The following is a 12,721-nucleotide window of genomic DNA, read 5'->3' as shown; positions in this document are numbered from 1 at the left end:
TTGTCTTTATCTGAAGTCTTTATTCGAAATGTTTTCAGTTCAGGTTTCCATGTTAACCTGTCGTTTTTCTTTCATTTGGTTTTCACAACTTTATATACTGATTTAAAAAAACAAACATGCTTAAAATAAGTACATACAGTGGTACTTTGTCCTCACCTCACTGAAAACGCTGAGGGGCAACACTGATATTCTTATGAAACATGCTTGTTGCATAAGATTGTGTGCATGATAAGAGTGGTATATTTCAGGCGCGGCCTGTTTTTTTCAGGCATTGTAGTACTTGGCTGAGCGATCCTGAATGAATGCCTGTTTCCACCAAAGAGGCCCTCTTGATAAAGTAAGTCGGGATTGAGCTTTTGTAAAGATCTCATTTTCGATTTAAAAGCTCTGTCTTATAAAGTCTCTGCCACCACAAAACATCCCTCAAGTTATGCCAACTTTGTAAGCCAATAAAAGTAGTGTGTCTTCCATTTCTTGGAAGAGATGACCTTGAAAGTGTGCCTTTGTGCCTTGATTGCTACTCCCACAGATGCAATATAGGAAATATGCAAGTGACACATCAGAAGTATATTCTGCTGCACGCAATTGTTTTGGGGCAGTATTTCCAATTTATTGCTCTTGTTTCTCCCTGGAACACTTTTCATTTGAGTTGGATTGTGTATTGAATAATAATCCTTCAGAGTGTTGATGCAATAAAGCCCACTCAAAACCCAATCCTCTTTTAGATAAAGCCTCAGTGCAGCTCTGCTCAGTCGAGCACTCCTCTATAGTACCATTGGAACACACTGAACAATTTGCTACCTGCATAAATGAATGCTACAATCGTGGCACGCTGTGCAGTATTTTCCTTGGCTTCTGAAATTAAATGCATCTGAACGGCAAGAGTGATTTTCTAAATCAACACACTATTTAATCTCGCAAAAGCTAATTATACAGTTTAACAATCATGGCAATATCTTGGCCCGAAGAGATTGCAGTGGTGACGCTCTTGAAAAATTATGCAAATGTCCAATTCATGTCAAATTGATTCCTGATATTGTATTGTTGCCATCTGGAGACCATTTACAATGGAGAAAATACAAATGAATTGCAGGCATACATCAAGATTTATGTGGATGGGACCTAAGAAAAATCTATTCGCTGTGGTTCTTCACATGTAAAGCAATCATGTCCTGGTGCTTGATTGTGATCTTTTACATGACAACAGTCTCCCAGCAACATGTGTGTTGTCACTGCGCACATACATTCTAAACACCGCGTAATAAAATATTAATCTTTCCTTACATTCACAATTATATTTATCATTATAAATACTTTAAGATACATAATCCAGTGTGTCACACTCTCGGTGGGGTGCCTTGTCCTTGTGGAATTGATGAAACACCAGGCAAGTATTTTGCCAGCAGCAGACCCTTTGTAGAAACGTAGTTTAAATGGCTTTCTTGTGACGAAACTCCAGATCCCCGAGAGAAGCGGGAACTATGGAGACGGGGGGGGGGGGGGGGGGGGGGGGGGAGGTCTCGCAGTCCTCTGCACTCCAGACAGATCCTCGCTGTGAGTGTCAAAACAATACCCGGGCTCAGATCAAGATGGATGCCCTTCCAGTGGTAAGAAACATGATAGGCTTGGCTTAGCCCCCACCCCCCCCTCCGTGACACAGACTCACAGACACCACCGCACTCCAGGTACTGGGTGGGGGCTGTGAGCAGTGGAGGCATGAATCGCAAGTGTTTAGACTGAAATTAAACGCATGTGTTGATGTGCGTGCCGTGGGGGGAGGAGGGCGCATCTGAGAGTTTTCCATTCCCATTCTGAGGTGTGTTCAAATTCAGGGAGTGTGGGGTAGGGGTGAGGGTGGGGGTTGTTTACAAAGCACATAGCAGGCCAAGAGGAAGGATCTGCATGTAAATAACAGGTGTTTAAGCTAAAGGGACACTGGCTTTCTTATGACAAACCACCGTGGGTGGAGTTTCGCAAACACAAGACAAAGCAAACTGCAAACTTACTTGTGTTGGTAAAGCTAACTAATTGCCATAGTTCAGAAAAAAAATCCATAGGAAGGCAAGGCTGTAAACCAGGCCCATCTGCTTAAAATGATTTTTTTAGGTCATGAGTCAGTCCCCAGTAAAGTTTCAAATGTCCAAATGTAATTATTGCGAAAATGAACCCACCCCTTTCCTGACTATTACATCAATTCAGATTCTTATAGTGGGCTGGTTTAGTTCTGTAGCTTGGTTTCTCAAGTCTGTTCACAGTAACCACCATGTCTTAACTTACTCCCACCCTTCCCATCGTTTGTATTTCCCCCGCCAGAGGTGGAGGAAGGAAGAGGCTGGATGTTCGGGAGGAGCAGATGGCACGCTGGGAGACCACCACCCCTCAAAGCCCCTTCCCCCTCCCTGCTTCAACCCCCAAACCAGGGTGCAACAATTGGGCCTCAGACAATGGGTACATGGGTGTGTTTCTGTGAACACAGGGTGAAGGGGAGGAGCCTGGAATGAGGTCACCCAGGTTCTGAGGGTGATGGGCAGGAGCACGTACAAGGCCAGGGGGAGACAATACTTTTAATGGAGATGCCTGGTGTCTTTCTTGCAAGGAGAGGCCCATTCTCTCATAGAGTCTGTGCATGCCTTGGTTGTCAGCGGACTGTCTGAAAGAATGGTGTCTCCCTGCAAGAGGTCAGTAAGGTACAACCCCTCTACTGTGGGATGCCTCATGTTCACGTCTAGAGAAGTTTTTTTTTTTTGTTCCAATGTGACAGAAAAAAAAATTGAATGGAGGTTTAAGATTTCCTAAGTGACACTGCCTAATTCTAGTAATTCCTTATCCCTTTTCCGGGGGTCCATGTCCCCTTACTTGGGGACTTTGTGCCTGTAAAAAAACCTAGAGGATGGTTATATGTATTTGTAGATATGTCCAACTATTTAAGTTAATAGCAACTTGTTTTTCAATCCAAAAATAGACCGAAATTGTACAGCATATATGCCTATATAATGTGTAATTAAAATGTTCTAGTCTTCCTTAAATTAAAATTATAACCAGCAATATGTTACAAAGTACGAAATTCTTCCTTCCATACACTTCCACCAGGGGATGGAAACTTCCTTTAAGTTTCACTGGACTGTGTGACGATCCACACGCCCGTTATTTTATTGCACAAGTTGCCCAAGTTCCAAAGCCAAATATTATAAACCCCGTGTATGCTGCACTGACATGTTCAATTCCCGCGATAAGAATGTACTGACCTGACTAACAGACAAACTAGATCACCTAAAAAAGGCAGTTTTGGGCGTGGCTCCGTTTGCCCCTAACTTGAAATTAAAAAGGGATTAGCCCGCAGAATGCAGAAAACAGCGAGGGCAATTTTCTGCAGCTGAGAGCCCTCTCGAACTGGCTGCCAGCCAAATTTTTGAGGGGGGGGTGAGGAAATTTGAACGATCCTTGTCCTCCTCGGCGACAGCCATGCGCTGGGGGGGGGAGCCTAGGGCTTTGCAGATTAGACGGGATCAGATTCATCCTGCACTGTTCTCGTTAGCTCCCCGTCCTGTCCACCTCCATTACAGAGACGCTGGCCCACTTTCAAAGGTCACTCCAGCTTTCTGCGCCCAGCTGCGTGGTAACATGAGGCTCTCGGGTCAAACCCACATCAAATACCCAGTGGGCTACGTGGCATGGAGGGGCCCATCGCGCCCAGTGGCCAGTCACAGTTTTTCCACGTTACACAACCAGGACGTACGTATCACTTTCTATGACCTGACCACCTTGCAAGAGATCCTGAAAGATTAACCATTAGCAGTTTTAAGTCACTGTGTTTCATGTTTGTTGTATATTGTGAGAAATCGAAGGACAGGAAGGAACAAAGGGGGAGACAGCTCAGCAGGGGGCATGAGGAAAACACCAGACAGAGTCAGAGATGCACTTCACAAGCAATTTTAGTACAAGCGCTTTGGGAGAAGACAGCAACCACACAAAGCTCAAAGTTCTGCTCAAAGGATGGTTATTGTCTCCGAGATGACATCATCTACAGGGGTTTTATACAGAGTGTAAACTGATAGTATTTGTAGTGCTCTGCCTGGTCAGGATGGCACCGGTCGATATCGCAAAGATTGGTTACATGACAGGTTGCTAGGCAATTGCGCCTACTCGCATACATTTATACATTTTTATATTTAAAACATCTCATTAAGTGAGAAAACAAATCTTTGTCTTCACTGCCCAGCTGCATCTGTTATCTCTTGTACTCCCTTCTTCCTGTTTAAAGCCTGGAGGGGTAGAAGACAGGACACAGAAACAACCTGGGAATAAAGGTCCTTTTTTAGGGAGAAATGGAAAAGAATCTGAGGGGGGAGATACAGAAGGAAGGGCTTTGCCACAGAACTGAAAAAAAAACAATCCAATTAGTACAACACAATGAGGCAGAAATCAGATATAACAGAAGGGAGCGATCGATGATTAACAATGTGGATTTAAAGTAGAATGCATTGGTGTGTATATGTGTATAGATATGTGTGTGTGTGCGTGCGTGCGTGCATGTGTGTGTGCGAGAGTGCGTATGTTAGCTGATGCTTGGTAACTCCTGTGTCCGCTTTGCCTGTGCCTGTGTATGAAGGAATGTGGAACATGCTGCTCACCAACGTCATTTCTCACCACAGTCCAAAAACTCTACTGCCAGGCATCAAATCTGAGTGGAGAGCTAAGCAACACAACTTATGTATACATAAATACAAGCATACAACATTGCTCGCACCTCCCCAAAATATGTGTGTGAGCAATAGTGAAGGGTTAATGTGTGCCATTCACACACACACACATACATATCATTGAAATGCTAAATGTGTGTGGGGGATAGATAGAAAATACAACGAAAACACAATGTTTGGTCAGAGTGAGTGTACAGGGGTTCGCATTTCAGTCACTGGGAAAGTCACGTCCCTACAAATGTATGGCAGAAGATAATTATTATTAAGATAATTAAGATTATTTAAAATCAACAGGATGCAACCAATGAAGGAACTAATAAATGAAACCAATAACTTTTTTAACCATATATTTTATTTCCCCCATGACTATTCAACAGTATAATTCACAATGGCTATTTGATCATTTTAAACATTATTATTAATAATAATAATAATAATAATAATAATAATAATAATAATACCTCAGATTTATATAGCACTTTTCTAGATACTAAAAGTCGCTTTACATGGGGAAGCAAAAAGGAAGAGAAATAAAACTGTGCATAGACATTGGATTTAACACACTCAGAATGAGTCGGCTCAAACTGTTTGGTCAGATTTTTTTTCTTTTTTTCTGTTGACACACAAAAATATTTTTGTGCTACATATTTTAGCAGCAGCAGTGTACAAGGATGCCACATTTTGCTCCGAAAATGAAATGACCTCAAAGGTTATCCAATATCTCGTTTTTTTCATTTGCTGAACGTCTGGCCTAAGGACGTCCTCAGCTATTCATGGTTTCCTCCGTGTCTGTTAAGCCTCTTCTTGTTATGAGCAGGGCCTCTCTCTCTCTCTCTCTCTCTCTCTCTCTGTCTCTCTCTCTGTCTCTCTCTCTCTCTGTCTCTCTCTCTCTCTCTCTCTCTCTCTCTCTCTCTCTCTCTCTCTCTCTGTCTCTCTCTCTCTCTCAGTGCTTTTTTTTGGAGGGAGGGAGGGAGGCGGGGGGTGCCGAAATGAACTCCATAGGAGGGCGTGCTCTCTCCGAGCAGTCCGTTACTACCACGACTGCATCTGTGGATAGGCGGACATCTGCACCTTTTGTCTCGCCTTCCAACCCCGACCCGCGCACACATGACCGCACCAAAGGGGGGGTGGGTGTCCTTCACTCCAGTCCTCGACTCCCATTCTGCCCCGAAAAATGACTTATTAAGCAGTCAAAGGCACAATGCAAATAGACTGTCAGACGGAAATAAATTCCATTCAAGGCTATCTTTTATTTCTGCTGCAGCTGTGAGGCCCCAGTATGAAATACAAACTTTTTTTTTATTTTTATTGAAAGACTTTTTTTTTTTCCTCCTCCCTCTCTCCCCGCAGAACAATGGAAGTCAGTGTCTGCTGCGCAGAGAGGCGGATTCTTGGAAAATCGGTCACACAAATTATTCACTTCTGCGATTGGTAGACTGCCGTGGAAATGACTGTACGTCTTCTGAAAGATAATGTCACCATTATCCGGCAAATTGTTACCATTACCTCCTTTATAAATTGTTTTGATACAGCGCACAACTATTTTAACTCGCGGCAGTTATTTGAAATATCATACACGTATTTAGGTTACACTATACAATATATCGCCTACATACTCATACGTAATATTCTCCATGTACAGTTGATGGATGGACATTGTCTTTATTCTATATTACAGACTTATTTACAAAAACAAGGTTTATTGTCGTGCAGCACGGGGACCATTTTGGTGCACATTGAACCACCTTTCTGGGACGATAAGTGAGCGAATGGCGCAGATGTTAAAAGGGGGGAGGGGCCCCGTGACACAGCTGCAGATGAACCCTTCTGCTCGGTCTTGACTGAGCTGATGCCAGAAACTGACTGCCCCCCCCCCCCCATTGTCTGGCGTAACAGGCGTCCCAAGTTCACTGAACGGAAAGGCCCATTCTTGGCCCGGGATCATCCCCTGTGCACACTCTCTCCCTCTCCCCCATCGCCCATTGTTATTTGAAGGGCCATCCTGGTTCTTGCGGAAACCCTGACGGGGAGATTGCTTTTGGGATTAGTGCCCCTCGCAGGCCGATGGAATTAGACAGACCCGCCTGGTCCGCCGTGAAAGAATTTGGCAGCCTTCATTCACTGAGCTCAAACAAGGCGCAACAAAGCAAAGGGAACTTTCCCCACTCCTTTCAATCACATTTTATAATCATTTCACAATTCAGTTTCCTCTTAATCTTTTTTCTTTTTTGAGGATATGAACAATCATTGTGTGCACATGCATTTTTGTCATGTGACAATGTGACATATGTATTTTTCTGTTCCCCAAATCCATACACATTTTATTAAACCCAATATGAACAACAAATTCATTTAAATGTACGAACGAGTAAGCATTACAGGAATTGTCAAGGCACAGATCAGTATAAAGTGACAAAAACGACTGATTCACGCAATTAGTGAACAGGGTTAAACAGGGTAATTAAAATGTCACTGTGATAAGCATGATGGGAAACCTGAAGACCAGACAATGATGCCAATTTACTGATGCCAACAGAAGACTAGATTGAAAAGACTGCGAGGTTGGAAGGAGAGATAATGTACTTTTCAAACATGTGCAATTTAGGTAATGCGTAACCTGTGTATTCTAAATTATATGTATCAAGTACAAATCCTACTTCAGACTCAAAGTACAGTTTATTGGTTTCAATTCAATAAAATGTTTTCTTAATGTATTTTTCAATATATTAATATACCATAAGCATTTTCTTGTAGTGGGTGACAAGTTCACTTTAATAATACTAAACTAGTAGTAACTGTAAACACAAGTAGGTTAGGTTAGGTCTGAGGTCTGAGGAAGTAGAGTTAGGCCTGATCACCTGAACATCATCACACTGAACAGTCTCATTATTTATTGTTTACTACCTATTTAATTAAACTGGAACAACCGCTGTTACTATACTACTAGTTAATTAATTAAACGGACACAACCGCTGCTATTCTATTTTATATAACCGCTGCTACTTATTCTTTATTTATTTTCTTTATTTATTTTTTGTATATCGTTACTATCTCTATGTTTGATGTGTGATGTTTAACTTGTTAACTTTTTAACTTATGGTGCTGTACTCACTGGAAACCTGAATTTCCCTAAGGGAACTTCCCTACGGGATCAATAACGTTTCTATAAATAAAAATATAAGTACAACTGAGGAAGTTATACAATTAGTATGGCGATGTTGATAACTGATTGATAGAACTGATAGTTAAAATGAACATTACTGGAGTATGATGTTTTATTAACTTTGACCTGCGTCCATGATATTTTTCCAATTGCAAACAAGTTACTTTTTTTAAAAACTTGCCTACAAAGTGTCTACAAAGAGAAAAAAACAAAAAAAAACAAACAAAAAAAAAACCCCTTGCACACAATCTCAGTCTCAGTGAAGAAAAAAAAAAGGTGATTAAATCCAGACCAAAATGCCAAACCAGAAAAACAGCATACATAGTAATATATTGCTTGTCCCCAGGCACCAGGACTAAAAAAAAAAAAAAAAACCGCTATTCATGTTTTGTACTGTGCATGTAAGACATGTGTAAAAAGTCAGACAAGAGCCAGGAAACCAGAGGAGAACTAAACTAATACCTTAAACATTCCAGGGGCCGTGCCTCTTGCGGCTGAGTAACGTCTGAAGATGAAAAGGACGTGTCTTTGCGTCTCCGTGCCCCAGGCACAGTGACTGCTGGGAGAGGCGGCTCTAGCTGAGGTCACTCCAGCCAGGAAGTTTGCTCTCTCAACCTGCTCTCTGATCTCCTCTCCCATCCCCTATAATTTAGATGAGCCCCACCACCGCAGGGGCACTCCCAGATCATTTTTGTGTTGCACTCCTTATCAAAGGGCAGGGACAATTTTGCTGATATATGGGACGGCAGACAGCGATCTAATGAGCTAACAGACACACCGAGCCTGCCAGTAATGACAGGTTAGCCGAAACCCCCGGCAAACAAGATCCCGAGCTAGCGTCATCTGGTCTAATTAAAAGGAGGTGGCATTCTGTCTGTGATTTTTTCTTTTTCCTTTTTTTTTTTTTTTTTTTTTTCCCGCTGGTCCCATTGTCACCAGATGGCTCTCCTTGGGAAAAGAGTGAAACAATGGTCACGGGGAGCGAAAGGCCAATTGTCCGGGGAGCAGAACGGCGTTTTCCCACCGAGCCGGCTCTCGGCTCCCTTACGCGGAGCGATGCCCGCGAAGGCCGTCTTGTTTCTAAAATGGCCGCAAGTGTACAGAGGCCGAGCGATCTTCAAAGAGTCGGGAAACTCAAATACAGGTTTCGTTGGGAGCGACGGTGGGCACAAGGTGTTAGGATGGCCTTTTTTTGAATACCGCGTCGATGCAGGGGAGAAAACTGCCAGGAAGGAAGAAAAATAGCCAACACTCAGGAAGTTTTTTTCCCCCTGGGTACCACAGGCTTCTGCCAAACAAAAGAAAGCAGTGGAATGTCTCAAAATGCACACAGATAAACATCTGTAACAAAGCAGAACTCACACAGACAAACATCTTTGTCAAAGCAGAACTCACACAGACAAACATCTTTAACAAAGCAGAACTCACGCTGGTGTGGTCTTAGAATTCAGTAGGAGAGGGGATATCCCAATTCAATTCAGTTAACATTGCATTCTACATCTCCACCAAGACACTTTTAATATCCTGTTTAACAGCAAATGCAATAAAATGGAAAACAATGTTTTCTTAGTGCTTTGAGAAGACTCGCAGGCTACAGAATACATTTTGATTGTGCGCCATTGCAAATGTGTTCCCACATGTTTTTAATTGAGATTTACTTAATCTGTGCACTCTTTCAGAGTTTAAAATGAGAAGCAAAGTAAAAATTATTTTTACTTCATCAACAGCATTACATTATAAGACTTTAAATATTAAAGAACATACTGAGGTAGAGTGTTCTAACAAATGTTTAGATCTACACCTTTCCAAGGGGCATTTTTGAATGGAAGTGGGACACTTTTATTTTGGTGAGCATTCATCTTAAATTGGCATAGTAAATCAGCGACTATTATTCTAATAGTTCTATCTTTTTAGCCGTTTATTGCCGCTGAATAACTTGTATCAGATAATTGTTGCGGACAGGTAACAACAAGAGGCAGGCAAAAAACTAAACTTTTACCACCCACACTGCACTGTGTTTGTTTCTCAACAAGTGGACAAACATTGTGGACAATGGACACCAGAATAATTTCTTTACCAAACAGGGGCATGCTTACACAAATCAGCCTTTACACTTTCATGATTTTTTTCTTCTCCACAAAAGGCAAATGGTACAATATAATAAAACCTTTTGTGCTGTGCTCTGCAAAGACTGATTGTTGTTTGTGTGCTCATTCAGTGCACTTTCACACCTCGCAATCCAATCCAGGAATAACAGTAATCGCCAAACAAAATTTGAAAAAACAGTGAGCTGGTGTAAAGATGCAGACACATGTCCTATTTATATTTCGAAGCAAATATGTTTTGGGGTATTGGAGAAGGTGAAGGGTCATGAAGACTCCACTTCAGGGGCCCATGAATGTTCAAAACAGCTAGTCCACCAGTGGCATTCAAACTGTTGTTATATCATACAAAAACATTATATCACTAGTTTAAAAATTCTACAGACCATTTACTAAAATACTATATTGTTATACACCCAGAATATGAAATGCAATGCCAATTTAACAATTTAAAATATAACTTGTTATGAACATACATAATTTACACTGGCATTTAAAAATGTAATGGATCTTATATATACACATCCATACATACACACAAGCTTGATATAGAATATGTTGGTGAACCCAGAACCTGATACTATCCCAAGTTAAACACTGCAGTTGTTTGAAAGGAACAATCCAACTTCAATATTGTCCATATTGCTTCCTATTTAATTTTCCCCTTGTAAGCCATTCATTTTTCTTGGTATTATAATACTGCATTTCCTTTTTGAAAAAATTCAGAATGCTTGTGAAATATGATTTCTCATTTTTGCATCAATAATTCTGTCAATAGATATGAAATACAACACAATATGATGGCATGTATCATTTGATGTCACTGTGGAGGCACAGTTTATAATGTATTACATATTACTTGATAGTATTATTATGTTTTGCATAACAGGCCAAATTCTGAATCTGAACAGTCAAAGACAGGTCAAATCTTGCAACAAATAAAGTGCCTGTTTGGTCACCCTTTGAAATTAAAAGAAAGCAATGCAATTCAACTATTTAAATGTGGCTTCCCTACAGTGTACTCAGTTGTTAATGCAATAATGTAATAGTTTTACAGCCAGGCTTATTTCTGTTTTAATTGCAAATTTCCCTTAAATTAAAGGTCATAAAACTTGTTTTAACATGCACTGTAAAGGGTAACAGAGGGCCATAAATGGTCTCAAACAGCACAGTGAAATTCAATTAGCCACTCATGGGTTCACTGAGCGTTATCTGAAACACTCCTGGGTCCAAGCCTGGGTCATGTCCTCAAAAACACCTGCACAGTGATAAAGAGCAAACCGCAAATCTTAGTCTTGTGATATCTTTGGTGAAACCAAAAAGAAGAATATAAAGCAAGTTTATGGTTTGTATATATATTTTGGTTTTCAATAATGAACTTCAAAATACATTAAAATGTACTTTTGAACATAAGAACATATAAAAATAAAAGGCTGTGGTTAAATGACAAAGCTTGACGAGCTGAATAGCCTGTTGTCATTGTCATGTATTTTGCATTATAATATGCACCCCCACTTTATTTACTTTATTTATCCAGCTGGTCTGCAGCCCATGCATTTCCCAGTCACTGAACTAGGTTTCCTTAGAAACCTACTAAAAGGTTATTTGGCCCAAAACATTCATCTGCTAACTTTTAAAATACATTGTTTTTGAAGTGCAACTAAACATACAGATGTGTTCTTCTTCAGTTGTGAGTTCAAGAGATGTTGGCCACAGTGAAATACATTTTTAAAGTTAAATTGATATTGCGTTATTATTGCTATTAAAACTGAGCTTTGCTTTGTACCCAACAACATATTAGGCCACAAACGCCCAACAGCAGATACTGTCATTGGTCATCCAGGGATCATGCTGTATATGGACTGATCCTCCTTAATTTCTTTGTCTGGCCATTCTGGAGAGGTGAAGGGAATCAGATCAGCAAGAACAAAGGACAAAAGGGATGCAAATATTGCCAATCAGGCAAAGGATCAATGCAAGACAGTCATGCAGGCTTCTTTATTAAAACTGAACATTTCTCTAAAATCTGAGATTCACAAATTATTTCTCCCTCTTCTCCTCTACCTTCTGTATAAGACAGTGTTCAGAGATTCTCGTGCACTTCTCTGAACACTCTCACAATTTCAATCTCTGAACACTCTCTATAAGAGAGTGTTATAGAGAGTGTTCAGAGATTCTCGTGTGCTTTGAACTTTTGAGTTTTCTGTGAACTTCACATCAAACCCTAGCAGCCTGCTGCTGTCTCTTTGAAGTGGCGGATATTGGAAAGGGCTGTGCTGTTCTGTCTGCACTTGAACAGAGGAAAGAGGTATCTGATGATAAGCCAGCCAAAGGACCACTCAAACTGTGTCTGAGAAAGAGGGATCCCACCCATTTAGCTAAATTTCACACTTTTGCTTCTGACCTGCCTTCCTGTCCCCCCATCAAAATGTTCTGATTTCAGCTATTATTATGTTAGTGTAACCTCTAACTACAGCCATTAATTAAATCACTCCCTGATTGTACTACAGTAAAATTATATTAAGAGTGAATTCCCATCGTATAATTATTGTTTATACGTGGATAAAAATCAGGCGTTTCAGTTCAGTTATTTGTAACTTGGATGTCCAAGTGACCCCCATAGTGCAAATTGCATGGTACAATGAAAACACTGGGAAAATAATTAAAATGACGGAAACAATGCATAGCTGTTTAAAATTACCACAGCACAGAGTGAATGTACAAGTTGAAACAGTGGTGGTTCCCAGACTCCAATC

Source organism: Anguilla rostrata, chromosome 2, assembly GCF_018555375.3.
Source record: "Anguilla rostrata isolate EN2019 chromosome 2, ASM1855537v3, whole genome shotgun sequence".
Taxonomy (NCBI): domain Eukaryota; kingdom Metazoa; phylum Chordata; class Actinopteri; order Anguilliformes; family Anguillidae; genus Anguilla; species Anguilla rostrata.
Note: the sequence above shows the minus strand (reverse complement) of the source record.